Source organism: Podarcis filfolensis (genome assembly GCF_964270895.1).
Source record: "Podarcis filfolensis genome assembly, chromosome: 15".
Lineage (NCBI taxonomy): Eukaryota > Metazoa > Chordata > Lepidosauria > Squamata > Lacertidae > Podarcis > Podarcis filfolensis.
In genome coordinates this window covers 39,738,749-39,759,988 of record NC_139618.1, presented here as the reverse complement: position 1 = coordinate 39,759,988, position 21,240 = coordinate 39,738,749, and the positions used below count along the sequence as shown (strand labels likewise).

The 21,240-nt window shown below is 43.8% G+C and overlaps 1 long non-coding RNA gene across 1 annotated transcript; it reads left to right on the top strand.

The window, feature by feature from the left end:
* The first annotated feature begins 3,567 nt into the window (after positions 1 to 3,567).
* Positions 3,568 to 16,447, top strand: LOC310750771. Its single transcript, XR_014542256.1, has 4 exons — positions 3,568 to 4,031; positions 6,319 to 6,367; positions 12,824 to 12,858; positions 16,137 to 16,447. It is a non-coding gene; the product is annotated as an uncharacterized lncRNA (long non-coding RNA).
* The last annotated feature ends 4,793 nt before the right edge of the window (positions 16,448 to 21,240 follow it).

Below are 21,240 nucleotides of genomic sequence, written 5' to 3'. Positions count from 1 at the left end.
TGAAAGTTTCACTAGCTGGTCAATTAATCCACTCTCGTTGGGAGCTGATACATATGCTCTCGGGCAACCTCAACTTACTCCATATAAGTAAACCTCAACAATGTGTTATAACAATTTTGGCATAATAGACAGCCACAACAGAGACTGAAACTCCCTCACTGTGGGAACTTTTATATGACCAATGTCTCTTGTCAAAACAAACAGCAGAGTGAATCTTTAGCAGGATGGACACATTGGAAAAGGAAGTTTCTGGTTTGAATTGCCATAATTGGTACACTGATCAGGTTAGTGGAGACAGGAATTCTAATTTTAGCACCACAGAAAGGACGTACTATCAAAGAAACTGGAGTTGGTGATGGTTTGATGGTACATCTAGATGGGGATAGGTCTGAGCTTGCTAATTCCCTATTTGATTCAGTAGCTAAACAATTAAATGACATGTATAAGATTGGAACTTGAACTAAGAGACCTACTTGTACACCAATATGAAAGCTCAGGAGATGGATTTGGAGGAGTTGTTTTCCATTCTTGACCTAACCCCTTCAGGTCCAAGGCTACAGATAGTGAATAAGTATGCTCATAACCCACTTGCTATCTTTCAAGGAAATGATCTCGGTCCATCAATTTATCTAATTTGTTCAAGCCCTAATCTGGCATCTTTTGATTGAACTCTGGAGGCTACAGGTCAACACTCTATGTTTCCTGCCCTATGGCACAGAAAGAAAGAAAGGGCGATGGATTAATATACACCCCTAGAAAGACAGTGAGTGAGGGGAAAACTCTAAATTCCAATGATGATTATGTTAGGAAGAGGTCCGCAGAGGATCCACAGCTGGTAATTTATAATTAGCCAGTGAAGAAAGCCAATGGAATAATTAGGGATCAAGCTCTGCCCTCTCCTCTGGCCACCTTAGGAATGTGCCAGTCGATGCCAAAGATTTCCCTTGTTTATCAGCTCCATCTGGTACACAGGCTGAGACCCTATCTGCCAGCGGACTTCCTCGCCAGAGTGGTGCATGCTCTAGTTATCTCTCGCTTGGACTATTGCAATGCGCTCTACGTGGGGCTACCTTTGAAGGTGACATGGAAACTACAACTAATCCAGAATGCGGCAGACTGGTGACTGGGAGTGGCTGCCGAGAACCCATAACACCAGTCTTGAAAGACCTACACTGGCTCCCAGTATGTTTCCAGGCACAATTCAAAGTGTTGGTGCTGACCTTTAAAGCCCTAAACGGCCTCAGCCCAGTACACCTGAAGAAGCGTCTCCACCCCCATCGTTCTGCCCAGACACTGAGGTCCAGCGCCAAGGGCCTTCTGGCGGTTCCCTCGCTGCGAGAAGACAAGTTACAGGAAACCAGGCAGAGGGCCTTCTCGGTAGTGGCACCCGCCCTGTGGAACGCCCTCCTACCAGATGTCAAAGAGAAAAACAACTACCGGACTTTTAGAAGACATCTGAAGGCAGCCCTGTTTAGGGAAGCTTTTAATGTTTAATAGACTATTGTATTTTAATATTCTGTTGGAAGCCGCCCAGAGTGGCTGGGGAAACCCATCCAGATGGGTGGGGTATAAATAATAAATTATTATCATTATCATCGTCATCATCATCATCATCATTGCTGCCTCTCTTGCCCAACGACTAGCAAAGGGGCCTAGGCACCAGCCATGCCTTTTGGCGGAACATTCTAAGCAAGACGCTCCCTCCCAGCCTCAGTCCCATCTGCAGTATGGAGACAGACAATAATAGCCATTTTAATGCTGAGGCTTGCTGTTAGAATTACTGTAAGGTATTGCTTTTGAAGCACTTTGAACCCTTGAAAGTGAAACAAGAAGGGCTAAGTGTTATTATGAAGCATTTTGAACTATCTCCTCTTTGCTTTGCACAGTTCATTTCTTTAATTAACTGTCTCAAGAGCTGCATCTGTAACATTTTACTCATTTCCAGAGAGTGTTCAGAAGCTACCCTGATAAGTCATTAGGTTGAACTAAAGCCTTGGCTAGGTTTAATTAATTTAAATATTTGTGGCAGAACGATATGCAGGGGAGTGTTGTTCTTAATCAGTACAGACAGGGCTGCTCTGTTCGGCAGAACTGCTCCATCTCATGCCGACAATAAGAGCAGACTATGATAGAAGGAATGTTAATGTTAGTACAAGGGCAGGGAGAAAGGCTAGCTGATCCCAACACATGCTTCATTATCTGATAAGTGCAATACAAATCAGTGTGACATTCAATTACAGGTAATAACCCATCTTACACTTATCCGCATTTTGGGGTTACTGTGGGGCAGCTGGAGGGACTCTGAAAAAGGACTTCAGATAAGAGGACACTTCCCTTGATCCCTCAAAGGAAAGCTAATTCCTCTGTAGCTTGAAGTTGGGAGAGAAGCTAGACTCTGCAAGTGTGGCAGTTCTCTTTTACAAATGCCAAAAAGATTTTTCAGCTGAGGGAGCTCCAATCTTTTATTACAGGGGTGGGGAACCAGACAGAGCTTGTGTGGCAGCCAGCCAAGTTTGACAACATACCCTCCAACATTTCCCTGGTAAAAAGAGGGATGCCCTGTTTTAAACAACAACAACAACAACAGTAGTAGTAGTTTTGGATACCCCACCCATCTGACTGGCTTGCCCCAGCCACACTGGACAACTTCCAACATATAGAAAGGTAAAGGGACCCCTGACCATTAGGTCCAGTCGTGACCGACTCTGGGGCTGCAGCGCTCATCTCGCTTTATTGGCTGAGGGAGCCGGTGTACAGCTTCCGGGTCATGTGGCCAGCAGGACTAAGCCACTTCTGGCGAACCAGGGCAGCGCACAGAAACGCCGTTTACCTTCCTGCTGCAGTGGTTCCTATTTATCTACTTGCACTTTCACGTGCTTTTGAACGGCTAGGTTGGCAGGAGCAGGGACCGAGCAACGGGAGCTCACCCTGTCACGGGGATTCAAACCGCCAACCTTCTGATCGGCAAGCCCAAGGCTCAGTGGTTTAGACCACAGCGCCACCCGTGTCCCTTCCAATGTATATAAAAACATAGTAAAACATTAAACATTTAAAAACTTCCATGTACAGGGCTGCCGTCATATGTCTTCTAAATGTTGTATAGTTATTTATCTCCTTGGCTCGGGGATCACATAACTCCATACCCTCCAACATTTCTCCAATGAAAATAGGGGCATCCTAAGGAAAAGCTTCTCTCAACCTGGGAATATCCCTGGAAAATAGGGGCACTTGAAGGTTCTCTGAAATGATGTCAGTGTACTGGAATGTCACAGAAGGCTTTTGTTTCCTCCAGAAGGTTTGGGTTTTATATCACAATACTCCTTGCATGCTTAGAAATCCTGTCGACCTGGGCCTTCAGAGCAGGGGTGAGGAACAGCAACTGAGATTCTCATCTCCCACTCCCTGGCAGGCCAAATTTAACAGATAATAGGAAAGTAGATAATGTTATCCATAATGTATTAAGCTGTTCCTTATATAAGCATCCTAGGAGGCATATTTCTTGCTAATATTTTATAGTCTCATGTCAATAGGCCACTTCTAAGGATGAGATGTATTCTCCTTGCAGGCAACAATTATTTTTACTACACTTTATTTGGCAGCAAATAAAATGCAAGCTTAGCATACAATGTGGCTTTTGATCACCCTATATGATATTTCATAGCTTTTATTAGAGATTTATCTGAGTGTTGTTGATTTTTCTTGTTTGCTGTGGTTTGGGGTGCTTTTTAACCTGTAGAAGAGCTATAGGAGTAAATGTTATTCATGCATACATTGAATGTCAGATGTTTTGTTGCATCTCTTCTTGCAGTGGACAATGCACTGTTCAAGTATGTATGTAAAATTCTAATCTGACTTTTAGGTTTTCAAGCATTATCAAATTTCATGTTTGAAATGGGACTTCAAGAGATACTGTAAATTAATGAGGGACTGATCCTGCTCTTGGGATCGTTACTGGAGATGATTGCATGCTACAGAGCTTTTCGCAACTTCCTTAAAGTGGGGGAGTCCACAAACAGGCCAGAAATGCCAATGTGAGTATACTTCATTCAAGAAATTAGCAATAACTGTATGTTGCTATAGTTTATTCACAAGGAATGGCTTGACAAGAAATAAAAAGGCATTGCAACTTGAAGTAGTGACCCAGAAGTATGTAAAATGATTAATAGATACATTTTATGCAGCCTATGCCATGTTCCCTGGACCACACAACATAGAATCACACAACATGAGCTGCAAAAGTTCACAGCATAAAAAATTACAGCATAAGGTTTTAAAATTAGGAAGCATTAACCTATCTAGAATGGAGCTTCTTAGCTGCCAGAGCACATTTGGCTACCAGGTGTGTAATTTGAGGATCTTTATCAGCTAAGAGTTCAGCTGTCACTTCCTGGGGGGATCAGCCTGAGAAACAGTTAAGAATAGATGATAACAAATTTCTCTGAGCACTGTATATAAGGGATAAGTAGAAAGCAGTAAGATGGTTGAATTATTGCCTCTCCTGTCATAGTACAGTGGTACCTTGGGTTAAGTACTTAATTTGTTCCAGAGGTCTGTTCTTAACCTGAAACTGTTCTTAACCTGAAGCACCACTTTAGCTAATGGGGCCTCCTGCTGCCGCTGCGCTGCCGGAGCACGATTTCTGTTCTCATCCTGAAGCAAAGTTCTTAACCTGAAGCACTATTTTTGGGTTAGCGGAGTCTGTAACCTGAAGCGTATGTACCACTGTACAGTATGAGGAGTGAAAAGCTAGGTTTTCACTGTAACATCACAAATGGGCTAGAGCAGAGGTCAGCAACCTAAGGCCCATGGGCCGGTTCTGGCCCATGAGCTTCCTGGAACCAGCCCACGGCCGTTCTGTGGATCAGTCTGGGGATTCCATTCTCTTTTTCCCCCTGTGGCGCCATTTTCTCTCTCGCTGCAGAGACTGACTTCCAGGTTGGAAGAGCAGTAGAAATAGCATTTGCACACACACACACAGGTGCTCCTCATCCAGATACACTATTTCTGGTGCACTTCCAGGACAGAGGAGTTCCTGTGTGCATGTGCACATGCTATTTCCGGTGCTCTTCCGACTCAGAAGAATGCTGGAAATAGCTTGAATGTGGGCACAGGGGCGCATGGACATGCACGCTCCGGCCCACCGAGAGGTCTGCCAGGGAGTGGACTGGACCGGCCTCAAAAAACATTGCTGACGCCTGGGCTAGAGAGTTGCATCTGAGAGTCAGTCACAATTCTTCCCCACCTTTTTTTTTTTTTTAAGATTTCCACTTTTAAATGTTATGTTGCCTTCCTGGGCAGAAGGACACTGGATTGCGCCTTCCAAAGAGGTGTTCTGATTAATCACAATGAAAATAAAAAACACTGTCCCAAGGCTAGGGAGCAGGAGGCAAGGAAGGGATCTAGTTAAAGAGTTAACAAAGAAGTCAGGTTTCCATAGTAATCTGTGAGGTCTGGGCACCTTGATAAAGAAGAGCATGGAGCAGCCTTCTTGACCATTCTCCGAAAAGCTGAATAATTTGAGAATACAAGCACCCATGTATAGGAGAAGGCTTATCAGCCACCTGAATTTGAAAAGTGGCTGTTACTGTGGTTGGAAAGCACCCAAAAGTCACTACAATACAAAAGGCCGCTTGGGTTGCCCTGAGTCATGTAAGTTAAACCTCTCACTGCAGAGGCGAGACAAAGTCAAATGGGCATTTTAGCCAATGAAATCTTGTTTTCAGTAAGGCAGCCCTGTCCTTGTTAAGATGAGCAGGCTTACATATGACATATATATATGGAAAGTGATTAATAAATAACGAGAATATTGCCTTTATCAAAAAATAAAAAAGAGGAAACTGTTTTAATCAAGGCATGATATGCTTGCTGGAGGGAATCCATTGACCCACAAGGGATGATTAATGGATATATTATAGGTATCATTTGTCTGAGATGGGTTCTGGGAATTACAGGTAAATGGGTTTTGGGGGTTAAATCTGGCATATATAACCAATTCCTGTTTGTGCTGGTCACATGCTGGTATCAGCATTAGCTTGATATAATCCTCTCTCTCTCTCTCTCTCTCTCTCTCTCTCTCTCTCTCTCTCTCTCTCTGTGTGTGTGTGTGTGTGTGTATATGCAGTGGCGTAGCGTGGGGGGTGCAGGGGGGGCGGACCGCACCGGGCGCAACATCTGGGGTTAGGGCAAATCAATGGGTTAGGGGGCGCAAATCCACGGGTTAGGGGGCGCAAATCCACGGGTTAGGGGGCGTAAATTACTTGCCTTGCCCCGGGTGCTGACAACCCACGCTACGCCACTGTGTGTATGAACTGCAATTAGACCACACTCATTGCCCAGAGCTGAGTCAAATTACATGTATTATTTGGGGGTGCATACAGAGTTCCAGTTGAATTAAGCTTCTTGCGAACATTAAAAAAAAAAATAAATCTTCAAACGCACACATACCAGAAAAGGGATCAATGTATGCTGGTTACTGGGAAAGATGATTTCTTTGAAATGTTGGAGGCTGAAAGTGAGGGCTGACAATTACAGCCTGAGAACTGCAGCTCTTTACTGGAATCCTTCTGGGGCCTGCATGCCACTGATAGCTGGAGCCAGAGCCATAAGTGGGTGGAGCAAATGATGATGATGATGATGATGATAATGATGACAACTAAAATAATTTTATACAGTGGTACCTTGGGTTACATACGCTTCAGGTGACAGACTCCGCTAACCCAGAAATATAACCTCAGGTTAAGAACTTTGCTTCAGGATGAGAACAGAAATTGTGTTCCGGCGGCGCAGCAGCAGCGGGAGGCCCCATTAGCTAAAGTGGTGCTTCAGGTTAAGAACAGTTTCAGGTTAAGAACGGACCTCCAGAACGAATTAAGTACTTAACCCGAGGTACCACTGTACTGACTTTCACTACAAAAACTGCCAAGATGGTTCACAAACTAATAAAACCAAGAGAAAAATAACAAAAATAAAACAATTTTTTATTAAAAAAGCACTCATAATTAAAAATACATAATAAAACAGCTACTTTAAAAATCCATAATTACTGTATTGGCCCGAATATAAGCCGCGCCCGAATATAAGCTGCACTTTTAAAATTGGAGGGGGGGGGAGAAAAAACACCCAAATATAAGCCTCTCCCTTCCTCGCTGCTCCTCGCTGCATACTGGGTGGCAAGGGGGGGGGCTTTCCCCTTCCTCGCTCTCTCCCTTCCCGGCCTTGGGGGAGAGGATGGGGGACTACTTTGCCACACTGCTGGCACTGTTTGCCCCACGCTCCTGGCTGCATACCGTAAGGTCGCGAATATAAGCCACACTTTTACTTTTCATGGTCGGAATTGGGGGGGGGGGAGTGAGGCTTATATTCAGGCCAATACGGTAAAATATATAAAATAAGTCCATTAAAACAGCATAACACTTTAAATGTTTAAAGCAGGCAATTCATAGCAGAGGAATGCTTGCCCATAGAGGATGTGACTCCCACCTTTCTACAACAGGGTACATTCCTGCCTCACAAAAGCCAGACGTTTCTGTATACACATGCACACGTAATCATGTGTGCATGCACACGCACCTCTTTTTGCTCCATTTGGGTAAACAGGAGTAACTAGCACCATTCAAGGTGACATTCCAGCCATGAAAAATACTTGAGGAGGACACAGAGTATGTCCAATAAGAGGTGTGGTCTGGAGAGAGGCTGAGAGGGGGGTTGTCCTCATGAGGGGGATGACCTTGGGAGAGTTTCAAAGCCCAGATGGATAGACCTGGAACACTGTCTTTGGCCCCCAGCCCTGAGTTTCCTCACTCCTACCTCAGGGTAATATGATGTGGTTGATGATTCCCCCATTTTGTTCAGTTTTTTAAAAGCCTTTTCATGTCTGCTCACTGCATGCTAGGCAAGGCATCCTTCCTCTTCATCCTGGAGAAGAGTGACTAGTGGGGTGCCACAGGGTTCTGTCTTGGGCCCGGTCTTATTCAACATCTTTATCAACGACTTGGATGATGGACTCAAGGGCATCCTGATCAAATTTGCAGATGACACCAAACTGGGAGGGGTGGCTAACACCCCAGAGGACAGGATCACACTTCAAAACGACCTTGACAGATTAGAGAACTGGGCCAAAACAAACAAGATGAATTTTAACAGGGAGAAATGTAAAGTATTGCACTTGGGCAAAAAAAATGAGAGGCACAAATACAAGATGGGTAACACCTGGCTTGAGAGCACTACATGTGAAAAGGATCTAGGAGTCTTGGTTGACCACAAACTTGACATGAGCCAACAGTGTGACGCGGCAGCTAAAAAAGCCAATGCAATTCTGGGCTGCATCAATAGGAGTATAGCATCTAGATCAAGGGAAGTAATAGTGCCACTGTATTCTGCTCTGGTCAGACCTCACCTGGAGTACTGTGTCCAGTTCTGGGCACCACAGTTCAAGAAGGACACTGACAAACTGGAACGTGTCCAGAGGAGGGCAACCAAAATGGTCAAAGGCCTGGAAACGATGCCTTATGAGGAACGGCTAAGGGAGCTGGGCATGTTTAGCCTGGAGAAGAGGAGGTTAAGGGGTGATATGATAGCCATGTTCAAATATATAAAAGGATGTCACATAGAGGAGGGAGAAAGGTTGTTTTCTGCTGCTCCAGAGAAGCGAACACAGAGCAATGGATCCAAACTACAAGAAAGAAGATTCCACCTAAACATTAGGAAGAACTTCATGACAGTAAGAGCTGTTCGACAGTGGAATTTGCTGCCAAGGAGTGTGGTGGAGTCTCCTTCTTTGGAGGTCTTTAAGCAGAGGCTTGACAACCATATGTCAGGAGTGCTCTGATGGTGTTTCCTGCTTGGCAGGGGGTTGGACTCGATGGCCCTTGTGGTCTCTTCCAACTCTATGATTCTATGATTCTATGTTTCCAGGGGTCTAGGCTGCAACGTCCTACATCACATGGACTGTGGAGTACATACTATTGAGAGGGGGAAATTGATTTGTGGGGGTGGGAGACAAAACCTAGCTAGCTATTCTCTGGCAGCAAACATCCAGTACAAAGCGCCTGTTGGTCTCCTCAACCCTCAGATTGTTGTCTTTTTAAAAAGGATGTAATTAGTGTCAGATAGAATAAAATACTTGCTGCTGTTGAAGTATCTCCATGTTTACTGGTAATGAAATGTTTATGGACCAATTTGGTACGCCAGCACAGAGTGAATGAAGTTGGTTCAGGATGACGGAACAGGAAGTATCAAGGACTTCTAAATCACTTTGTTTGTTTTTTTTAAAATAATTTTTATTAACTGGCCAATCACAGCAAATTAAATCACATCACATAAATTCCAAATTACAAAGCCAAATTTTTAAATTTTGTTGGGGGAACCCATACTTCAAGATCCAAAGGGGGATTCAGATCATCTTATTACTGCGTTAATGTCCAAATCAGTCCCAATCAATCCAGACAAAATTCATAATTCTATCCAGTCTTATCTTGGTGTTTCCACATCATATCTTGTTCATATAATTTCTATTTTTCCTTTACGATCTCTTCTGTTAGTCTCCTTAAGCCGATAAGCAAAATAATAATCCTGTATGGATTTCCCGTTCCTCCACTAAGTCCAGATGGTTTCCATATATCTCCTTCGTAGATAGCATCGCTCTTTCCATCATAAATTTGGCATTTGTCCCTCTTAAGTCCCACCGAGAAGTTGATCTACGATATGTAAACAACTCTATTTCTCTCTTTCTCCTCCCTGACCCAAGAGCTCCAACAATGCCTCCCAAAATGGTGACAGCATTTTTAACTGCGTCATTCCAAAACTCTTAGCTTTCCAGCTTCATCTTGAAACACTGCTTTGGTTCGAAAGTTTATCTCCACACAGCCTTAAATCCACAGCTTAAGTCCTTAGTTTCTGACTCATTAGGGGAGGGGATTCATGTTAAATCACATAAGAAAAAGGAAGGCAGGTTTTTCCCCCCTCCCCCCTCAGTCACTTGTAGTACCGTATCTTGACGTATCTTCTCATATTTTATTCTTGTCTTGTTATCAGAGATCTCTTCTGTCAGCAGTCTTTACTCCCCTTTTTCCTTGAACCATGTGCAATTTATCTCGTCCAAATTGTTTCTTTTGAAGATGCTTGCAACTAGCGGCGCGAATCAGGGACGGCGTCCAGGTGTGCCGGAATCCCACAGGAGGGCTTTGTGCCTAGTGCCCCCACCCCCACAAATTCGGGGGTGGTATAGGGCACAGCAGGCAAGGGCCGTCCCCCCCACAATCCTGGGGGGTTAAGGAGGCCAATTACCCCCATCATAGCCTCCAAATTACCTCGTGTGGGTCGGAGAGATGTTATTGTCAGCCATCTTCCGATGCGCCACCTAGTGGCCCCCCCTAAATCACTTTGAAACAGATATGAATCACACACACGTTTTATCCACTCTTCTGAATAAAATGAGCATGCTTCCCTTTAAATGTTTCATTTGGAAATCTATAAGTAACTTAAAATACCATATGCAACCCTAGGCATGTTCAATGGACCTTGCAATCCCATTGAGTTAAACAGGGCTTATTACTGGAGCCATTGCCATAATGAAAACTGACCTTTCCAGCTGAAATTAATCCTCATATGCAAGTTTCAATTGGTGCCAATAACGGAAAAAGCAGGAGTGGGGTGTTTTTTTTGGAGGGGACGGACACTAATTTGGATCATGTTGAAAGAGTTAAATAAATAAAAATCTCCCTTTGCCCCATGGTCTTGAACCTGCCTCCCCCACCCTTGGTTGTTTTTAGAAGAAAACAAACTGGTCATGTTAAATGCAGTCATCCTTGCCTTGTGTAAATTCCTGCCACAGCTATTTTTAGGCAACAACGTCTCCAAATGGAGAGAAAGAAAAAGCCCAAGGCATTGACACAATGGAGAGGTGAAGCTCTGTAAAAGGGGGGTGGGGCTGAGTTCTGTGAAGACATTCAAAGTTCTTTCAAGATTTCCGCTTGCTATTCATAGAGGTTCCAGCCTGGCTCAGGGAAGCTTCTATTGAACCCAAAGTAAGGAGTTGAAAGAGAAATTAAGCATATCAATTTGATACAAATCAAATCTCTCTCTCTCCGCCCCCCAACCTTTGTTCATTTTACTTCTCTTCCTCAATGCTGCTAACAGAGGAGGGAGGAAAGAGAAAGGGTGTTTGGACTTGATAGATCCTAAGCGTTCTGCTGGAGTCCTGTTCCAGCCTCTGTTAACAGCAGGGAGGCAGATGTAAAGGGAATATTTTCCCCATTCTAAAATCGAAGTTGTCAAGCACAGAGATGTCTTTAAAAGGCCCAATTTTCAGAGAAAAAGCTTCAAAGCACATTCTGAAAATCAGGATGCTTCATAGGGTCCCTTGTAGGGAGAGGCAACCTGCAGGGAAATTCTCCTATGCTGGTAGACAACTGTGCCCTGATTCAACAAGACAGATCCACACACATTGTTAGCTAATCAGGTCTCTGATTACCAAGTATTGATTATATAAATTTTGTTATTTTTCAAAAAATTATGGTTGGCGTGCCTGATTGTACTAAAAAGGGATCTAATACAGTGTACAGTATTCCCTTTTCATAGACCCAAGAGAATCCTCTCTCTCTCTCTCTTTCCCTCTCTCTCTCTTCAATGCTTTGGTCACTCATATGGATTAACACAACTCTTATATGCAGTACTTCATTTCAATGCACACATTCTATTCTAACACATTAAACAAATAGTTGGGGTCAGCAACCTTTTTCAGCTGTGAGCCGGTCCACCGTCCCTCAGACCATGTGGGGGGCCGGACTATATTTTGAAGGGGGGGAAATGAACGAATTCCTATGCCCCACAAATAACCCAGAGATGCATTTTAAATAAAAGCACACATTCTACTCATGCAAAAACATGCTGATTCCCAGACCGTCCGCGGGCCGGATTGAGAAGGCGATTGGGCTGCATCTGGCCCCCGGGCCTTAGGTTGCCTACCCCTGTTCTAACACATAGAAATAGGCCTCAGAACAACCTTTGCTGGGAATCACAGGTGGGCAGAGTGTTCTTGCACTCATGTCCAGCATGCAGGATTCCCACAGGCATCCAGTTGGCCATCATGAAAACAAGATGCTGAACTAGATGCGACATTCTTAAACATTCCTATTTGGCCCAAACTATTGCAACCAGTTAAGCTCACTTTGCATGCTGGAAGCAGGGCACTCAGAAAGAAGAAGGAAGAGGAGGCAGGCAGCTTGACTATAAATACATCCGCCTGCCCCTCCCATTGCTGGACTTGATAGTTTTAGAGAGTGGAAGTGACTTCATGCCAGTCTTCTGATCCCCCTGCAAAGGCACTTCCCACTAGACCCCTTCTGGAGTCAGATGGAGGAGCAATATTATGGTATGTCAAAGGCTTGTGATCAGCTCGTCTCTCTCTAGTGTGCCCTGCCTTCTTGGCACTATCTTGTTATGACCAGATGCATAACCAAACTGTTTTGATGTTTTTGCTGTGCTGTCTGCTTGCCAAGACCCTTCTCCATATCACTTCATTACAAGCTCCTAATGTACTTTATTTATCTTTGCACTGTTTCCACTATCTCTCCTTAGCACTTGACATTGCACTCAGCCTACTAATTCTACTATCAGATGCTCAAAATGTTTATGCTTCAGCTAACCTAAACTATCTTAGCTGTTTCATCATCTAAGTTCCCCTCTCCAATATTGAATTCCTTAGCTTAACCTATCAATATTTTTATCATGTACTAAAGTCCTTCTCATAGCTGGCATTGTATCCAATATTATTTATTTAGAGGTCCTATCAAAACAACCAACGTCTTGGGTCCTTTCTTTTCAGGTTTTCCCCAGAAACCCACAAAGCATCAACTTAAGGTACCTTCCATAGATAATGTGAATGTACATTTGAGTGCATATCCCAGAGCTTGAAGCGTTCATTTTGAAAAGGAACTAGTTCTACTGCAAGTTTGGCATATCCAAAAAGGAACTAATTCAAGTTCATGTTTGTCCCTTAACAAAATAGACCAGCTCAGTTCATTTTCAGTTGACAGTTCAATTCATGTCCATACAAAGAAAAGTAATAAATAAAAAATTCTCCAGTAGCACCTTAGAGACCAACTGCTTGTTCTGGGTATAAGCTTTCGTGTGCATGCACACTTCTTCAGATACACTGAAACAGAATTCACCAGACCCTTATATATATAGTGGGGAGGGTGGGGTGGGGGTTTTCCCAGCAGGGTAGTAGGAGATGGGTTATTGACTCAATGGGTATGGTAAACCTGTTGACGACTGTTAACGACTGCAATCAGTCCTACAGGAAAAAGCAAGGGATAGTATGCAGATGACCAAAAGTAGCATTTTATTTTATTTTACTTTACTGCATCAGACCAACACGGCTACCTACCTGAAAGAAAAGTAAGTTTCTCTAACAACAGGATGGTAGTGGACGGGGTTAGACAAAGGTGAACATTCAGAGATTCTGGCTACACATTCCTGGAATGCAGGTGTAGGCCTCAGGCTCTATCATAAACTCATCCTAGCAGTGGAGCTGCTGCTAAGGGCTTATTCACAATTCCTCTTGTCCCATTGCTTTCTCTTGGGGAACCACTTCCCCTGATTTAGCACTCAATTGGAGCAAATGACAATTCAGGTTTTCCACAGTTTGCTGCTTGTTCTCATTTAGAGCTAAAGAATGGGTTTTGCATGGGAAAGTAACGGGGCAGGGGGAAAACCACTCGGACCCATGCCTAGAAAGCATGAGTTAAGCAGAAAACCACTCAGACCTGTGCTTTCTTAGGCACAGGGCAAGTGGAAGTGTGGAAGAGCCCTAAATGATGATATGAAAGAAGGTGGGTGCTGGTCTCTTCTCCATAGTCTTCTTTCCTCTCTGTAACCTTCTCTGTCTCTCTATGATCTTTCTAGTCTTCAGCTCTCAGAAACTCCTCTGCCACTCTTCTTATCTCCTCAAAGATAACCCCTCACTTCCCTAAAGCAGCTCCCAAGGAATTCTACTGGGGGCTTTCTGACTCCCCAGGACACACTCATCACTGGCCTTACTTTGCACCCTCCTTGAGTGAGGTGCCTGTCTGAAATATGTCCGTGAACTCTGAGAGTGCCTCCATGCTTACCAGGATGGAGGATAGACAGAGGGCAGGTGGGTATAGAAACTGGCCTGGTGTTGCTCCACCCACTTTTGTCTCTGGCCGCACCTACTGCTGGAATGTAGCTGTTGAAAGGTTGCCTCTGGCTAAAAAATGTTCCTCATCCCTGCTTTGTGTTATGATCTGGTTTGCACCAAGAGGGTAATGGGAATGGCAACAGGGGATCAGAACTTAGTGAACTTATTCCTTTTCTTGCTTATATGTAGATTTTGCATATGGGAAGTATGTCTGAATAGGCTCAGAACCTCAACGTTAAATTTTAGCTGTACCAAGCAAGTCTGAGAAGCTACAGACACTTGAATGCAGCAGATGAACACCAAGCAGCTGCCCTGCCCTGCTTGTGCTCTTCTCTGTTACCACAATTATGAAAAAGAAGAATGGTAAAAAGGACTATAACTTTGTTAGGTAACAATGACGAGTCAGATGGTTTTCTTTTCAGAATCTGTACAAGGGACTAAAGGGTGCAGAATATGGAACACAAGATCAACAATGAAGGCAGTCTTACAACTAACTAAGAGTGAATAAATTAAGTTACCTTATTGGCAGGGCTCTTTTAGGGTAGGAGGGGAAATAGTTATTCCAAATTTAATAGGAATAAGGTCGGTCTGTTTCATAGATACAGTACAAGGCTAAAGTCATTTTCTTCATCAGATAAGCTGCTAGAGTTATGTTCATTTTGGGTCACTTGGATAAGTATATGACCCATTTCCAATTCCTGTCTTTATTGTGAGAAAAAGACAGCAGAGGAGGCAGGGGAAATCAAAAGAGAGCTGTGAAACAGAAGTACAAACATCATTATAGGCTAAAAATTCTCTCTTGCAAAGCTGGGCTAAGAGCAACCAAAGATAAGTCCTGTTGCTATTTAGAAACATTGTCATTCTCCAGAGAAGTAGTGAATGGATATGTAATCCGTAACAGATGGCATGGTGGGTCTGCTCCACTCACGTGAATCTTATCAGGATGGAGAGTGGGGAGGAGGTTTGGATGGGCTGGCAGAGCCAATTCAGTACTTCTGCTGGTGTGTTTGTGGCATGGCAACCTTGCCACTTCTCCACCCTCTCAAAATTGTGACAGATGCAGATGACTTTACTTTCTAAATGTCTAACCAACATCGAGCAGTTCAACAAGTGTTCCATCACATCACTCCTTCGGACAGAATTTAAAAGACCAGGAATGACAGAAATGTTTTGATGAGCAACAAAGAATGCTAGGATGATGGAGAAACAAATTCTTCTCAGCCACCATCATCGCCACTGAGTAGGCTCAATAATGAGCTTCTGCTAGTGTTTGATTGGATTTAGCATGAGTCTTCACCCACTTACTCTAGACATCTATTCTTCTGTTCCACCTCCCTAAGCTTAGAGTGGAAGTGAGAGCTGGACCATAAAGAAGGCTGATCGCCAAAGAATTGATGCTTTTGAATTATGGTGCTGGAGGAGACTCTTGAGAGTCCCATGGACTACAAGAAGATCAAACCTATCCATTCTGAAGGAAATCAGCCCTGAGTGCTCACTGGAAGGACAGATCGTGAAGCTGAGGCTCCAATACTTTGGCCACCTCATGAGAAGAGAAGACTCCCTGGAAAAGACCCTGATGTTGGGAAAGATGGAGGGCATAAGGAGAAGGGGACGACAGAGGATGAGATGGCTGGACAGTGTTCTCGAAGCTACCATATGAGTTTGACCAAACTGTGGGAGGCAGTGGAAGACAGGAGTGCCTGGCGTGCTCTGGTCCAGGGGGTCACGAAGAGTCAGACACGACTAAACAGCAACAAAACAACAAGCTCAGAGTTTATATTCATAATGCCAAAATGGAATTTGCATCTACTGTGCTTCCAATAGAAAAATGAAGTGTAAATATACCACACCTACAAACTGGTGTGTATTTGGAAGAGCATCTGATTTACCCCTGGTTCTTGGTTTAGTAGGCAATGTTCACAAAGAAACCTGCCTCCCTTATAACTTTGAATACATTTCCCTATTTGCTAACCAGGTCCAGGCTCTCTTGGATGAGACCAATTTCCTAGGTGCATTTCAATCAAGATTTAAAACTGTGGCAGAGAAATTGCTTTGGTCACCCTGCGTGTTGACCTGTATCTGGAGAGAGGCATGGGTAGTGTGACCTGTTGATCCTCCTTGATTTCTCCATGACTTTCGATACGAACCATGGTATCCCCCTGGATGGCTATTCAAACTGGGATTCGATGGCAGTGCTTTCCAGTATTTCTATTCCTATTTTGTCATGTGTCTCAAGAGAGGTGGTGATGGAGGAGGCAAGTCACAATGACCCTTAAGGTACAGATAAGGGACTATGAATAAGAAAGAATAACTTGCCTAAAGTCCATCCTGAATTACCCAGGACATGTCAGGAATTTTCCTGATGTATGGCAAGCCTACACAGGCAGGAAACTTATCATAATATAACCCTACACAGGAAATGAACTATCAAATTTACATAGGTTTCCTTATCTACTTTTTTACAGATTTGGAGAATGGAAAGAAAAGAGGAAGAAAAACTAAACTAACTGAGTATATAAATAAATGAATAAGTTATCACTCTCTGTACTTGTTATACTGGATACATTTCAACAAACAGAATGTATTCCCATTAAAAATCAATCTTTATTCCAATTAAACTCACAGGATCCAGACTTTATCATATACCAAGGGAGCTCCCCTACCATAAACCTCCTTATTTGTAAATGAAATAAACTCACACCACATAGCAAAACAATTATCTAATGTATCCTGTCCTCTAGATAGCCTTAATTTGTGAGATAACTTATCAGAAAGGGCTGTTTGCCATACCCCAGGCATAGGCAAACTCGGCCCTCTAGATGTTTTGGGACTACAACTCTATCATCCCTAACTAACAGGACCAGTTGTCAGAGATGATGGGAGTTGTAGTCCCAAAATATCTGGAGGGCCGAGTTTGCCTATGCCTGCCATACTCTCAAACACCAAGACTTCTTGGTTAGAATTATGAGATAACAAGTTATGAGATATTTTTGAGGCCCAAGTTATTTGCCCCAGGTGCACCATAGCTATAATATGACAATCTCCTTTAAAAGCGCATTGAAAATGTCATGTAAAGGTCAGAGTTGGCCTTGCTGGAAATGAATCAAGGGCACAAACAAATAAAAACATTAGAGTGCATTGCAATTGCCTGCCAAAGTGGATAGAGAAGATTTCCTATTAATGCATGACAATTAGGAACAGGCTGGACTTGAATCTCATTCAGAACTGTATTCAGGCCAAAACCTCAGAGCTGCAAATCTCTGCATCTGGCTAAATACAAACCCCACCACTAGCACCACTACAGAGAGTCCTTGTAATAGTCATTATTATTTATGGATTAGGTATGCTCCATTTTCTCCCTCTATGGATGTTGCAGCATGTTATGTTCGGTTCCCAGGCAGTCTCCAAAACAAACAGCAGTCTCTGTGTAGTCTGAGCTGTAGAACTTTATCAGACGATCTTCAGACAATTCACTGGGCTTATTGCTATTCTGAGGTTAGCATGAGGTACAACTCTGAACATTAGGATCAGATGTGCTCTGGATCCATGTGACAGCCCCTCTAGATATAATCCACATGAGTGATCCCTGAGCAGAAGCAGCCTGTCCAATGGGACAGAGCTGGAGCAATAGTCTCTTGGCAGCAGTTCACTGCCACTTCCCAGGAGAGCTGATGGCAAGGTCAGGACTGTGGACACCCAGGCCAGAGGCAGAACCAGCCCACGTTTCAGGTGGGGTGAAGCAGCCATCCCAGGCAGCAGAAGGGCAAGTACCTTGCCTCCACCACTGCTTCCATCACCACTGGAACAATGCCCTCTCAAAGAGTTTTGGCAAGAGGCAGTCATTCCAGCAAGTGGCCAGGCTTTGCAGAATGCCTCTATCTAGATAACCCTTAGTATACTTTATAACTCTACAGTCCTATGATTTTATGATACCACTCATACATGCTTGCTTACTTAATTCATGTCAATCTCAAATTAAGTGCTCTTGATTGCAGAGTGGTTTGGTATATTAGATAGATAAGATCAGGATAGACAGGTAGCTAAAATCAGAAGTGATGCCAAGGTTGCAATAGCTTGAAGAGACTAACAGCGAGTCTGTGTCTATGTGTCCGCTAAAAACAAAACAAACCCTCTGTGAAATCCCAGGTTAGCAGCAAGATCATCCTCAGATGCCTAATTTGCTTCTTGTAGTTCATTACTGGAATCCCAAGTGTTTCATTCCCTGCAGCCTTCATATTTGTTGCAGACATCCCTTGGCACACAAGATAGTCCTTGACTATTCTAAGTGCTGCACGAAGATTAGCTTCATTCTCTCACCACCCCCACCCCAAATGTCCCCCACTCCAGTAGACAAATCACACCACAGTTACTAGAGATAAACTTTATCTGTACTGTGCTTCTGTACCTACAGAGTCTTAAGTAGGCCATTTTTCAAATCTAACCACTGCCAAAAGAAATTACATATTTGCAATGCCAGGTGTATGTTAGAGAGAAGTACATTCCCTGCATTCTGTTCCTTCACTGCAGCATGTTTTCACTCTGCACTGAATTCCAGGTTAAACAAAACGCCACTCAGTTGTTTTCCTGAACACATATGAGCTTAAAACGGGTGGTAGGAAAAGGGTGTGCATGCAAACCTCTCCTCAAATGGGACACAACTGCGTTGCCCTTCCAGGTGCATGAGAGCTCCTTAAAATATCTTTATATGTTCAGTGCTGGCATGGGGAACCTTTGGTCAAACACAATCCTTGAGACGTCTTTTTCTGGCTACAGCCAACCCAGACCCACCTTCTCTCACCTTCTCTCACTGGCCCTGCTTTGCACCCCTATTCAGAATTTCCCCCTGACTAAAATGTTTCCTCCCACTAGGCCTGGGCAATGGGTAGAGGAGATCTGATTCAGTTTCCCATACCTACATATTTTTTGCTCTATAAGACTCACTTTTTCCCTCCTAAAAAGTAAGGGGAAATGTGTGTGCGTCTTATGGAGCGAATGCAGGCTGCGTAGCTATCCCAGAAGCCAGAACAGCAAGAGGGATCACTGCTTTCACTGCACAGCGATCCCTCTTGCTGTTCTGGCTTCTGAGATTCAGAATATTTTTTTTCTTGTTTTCCTCCTCCAAAAACTAGGTGTGTCTTGTGGTCTGCTGTGTCTTATAGAGCGAAAAATATGGTACTTTAAATTATCCCCCTCCCCACATGTTCTATATGACTGTGACAGATTCCGCACAGATCTTCCACCATCACAGCTACTTTACAGCTGAGGCTGAAACTGTGCATGTGTCCTGTGCCAAGTTCCCCCTAAAGGTGGGGTGGCAGGTCAGGTAAGGGGAAACACGGCACAGGCAGCTGGTGACTTTGCCATGTGCTGGCCCCTCCTCCAACCTGGGGAATTGTGGTTGTCCTATCAGCCAGCCCTTGGGCCTATCACTGCTGTTGTTGAATTCCTGCAGGTGGGAGATGTCCCTTTTTAAATGTTCTCCCAAGCGAAATGCTCAATTCTAAAATACTAATAGTATTATTATTAGTAATAATAGTAATAATATGCTGCACCCAAAGTTATCTCCCTGTGCGCACCCTAAATCTGTTCTAGAGGGTTCCCCTAACACTCCAGAGCAATTTTGGTGTGGGTGGGTGTCACAGATGGGGAAGGGGAGTAGAAATCTGTGGATAAAGGGCAGTATAGAAATTCAATAAACAAACAAACAAATAATACAAGCAGAAATCCTTGCACGGACAGAATGAATCAGTTGGATACTCAGTAGTAACAGTGGAAACCCATTAATGCTGGAACTAGTACATCATGAACAATGCGACTAAACAAGTCTATTCCCTGCAGACTTTTTGTTAATAGCATGACAAGGATTTATTTTATTCAAAAATGTGGTATGCTCTGTTCTATCACTTCAGGAGTTTACCATCCCATTTCCCCCTAATTCAGCTGCATGTAGAGACCAAAGTTATGTCCTCATTTTATTAATAACTCTGGTATAGACAATTAGCTTCAACAATATGAATCTGATGGAAGATTTCAAACACATTAGATGAGAAGAGCAGGTGGCAGAAGGGAAGTAGGTGTGTTAGGCATGTGTGTGTGGTGGGGGAGCTTTTCAGCATCCAAAAATATACCTCCGTATAAATCTTACAGCGCAGGAAAATGCCATTAAAATAGAAGCATCCCTGTCAAGCTGGGGATATTTCACTCTACCAACATGACTGGGAAGATGCAACTGGTTATAAAACTGGGGAGATGGAAAGGAAAATTGCAGCTATGTCATTTGCCTATTCCTTCTGTGGCTTCAGTTTCTAATAAAAGGATGCAACATGACAACCACCGGGGTGTGTGTGGAGGTTTAAGGGGGGGGAATAACAGCCCCCAAACCCTCACATCTTTGGCACTGCTGAAAAGTGACACCATCTGTATGGTTAGACCTGCCATGGCTTTATATTTTTAACTTCACCTTCAACTGCAGGTGCTCAGTTCTAAGGTCATCAGCATAGGCAGGGGGCACTCTCTTCTGTTACATCTTCCCCAAAATGTGATGAGTTGGCATGTCTATTACAACTGAAAACATTGATGATGGACAAATAGCTGCAGCTAAGCTGTAATTTCTCAGAAGACATTTCCCCCCTGAATGTACTTCAGAGATTTTTAGTATGTCCCTAGAAAAAGACTATTCTCCTTCATTTTATGGAGGTTTTCCTCTCCCCCTCCCCACAAGCACACACACACACACACACAGAGAGAGAGAGAGAGAGAGAGAGAGAGAGTCGTCGAATTGGAAGGGACCCCAAGGGTCACCTAGTCCAACACCCTGCAGTGCAGGAACCTCTACTGAAGCATACATGACAGATGGCCTTCCAGCCTCTGCTTATGAACATCTAAGGAAGGAGGGAACATTCCACTATTGAACAGCTCTTGCTGCCAGAAAGTTCTTCCTGATGTTTAGTCGGAATTTCCTTTGTTGTGACTTGAATCCATTGGTTCAGGACCTAGCCTCTGGGGCAGGACAGGACCCTGCAACACTCCACTTGCCACTTTTCCCCAGGATGATGACGAACCATGAGTGAGCACTCTTT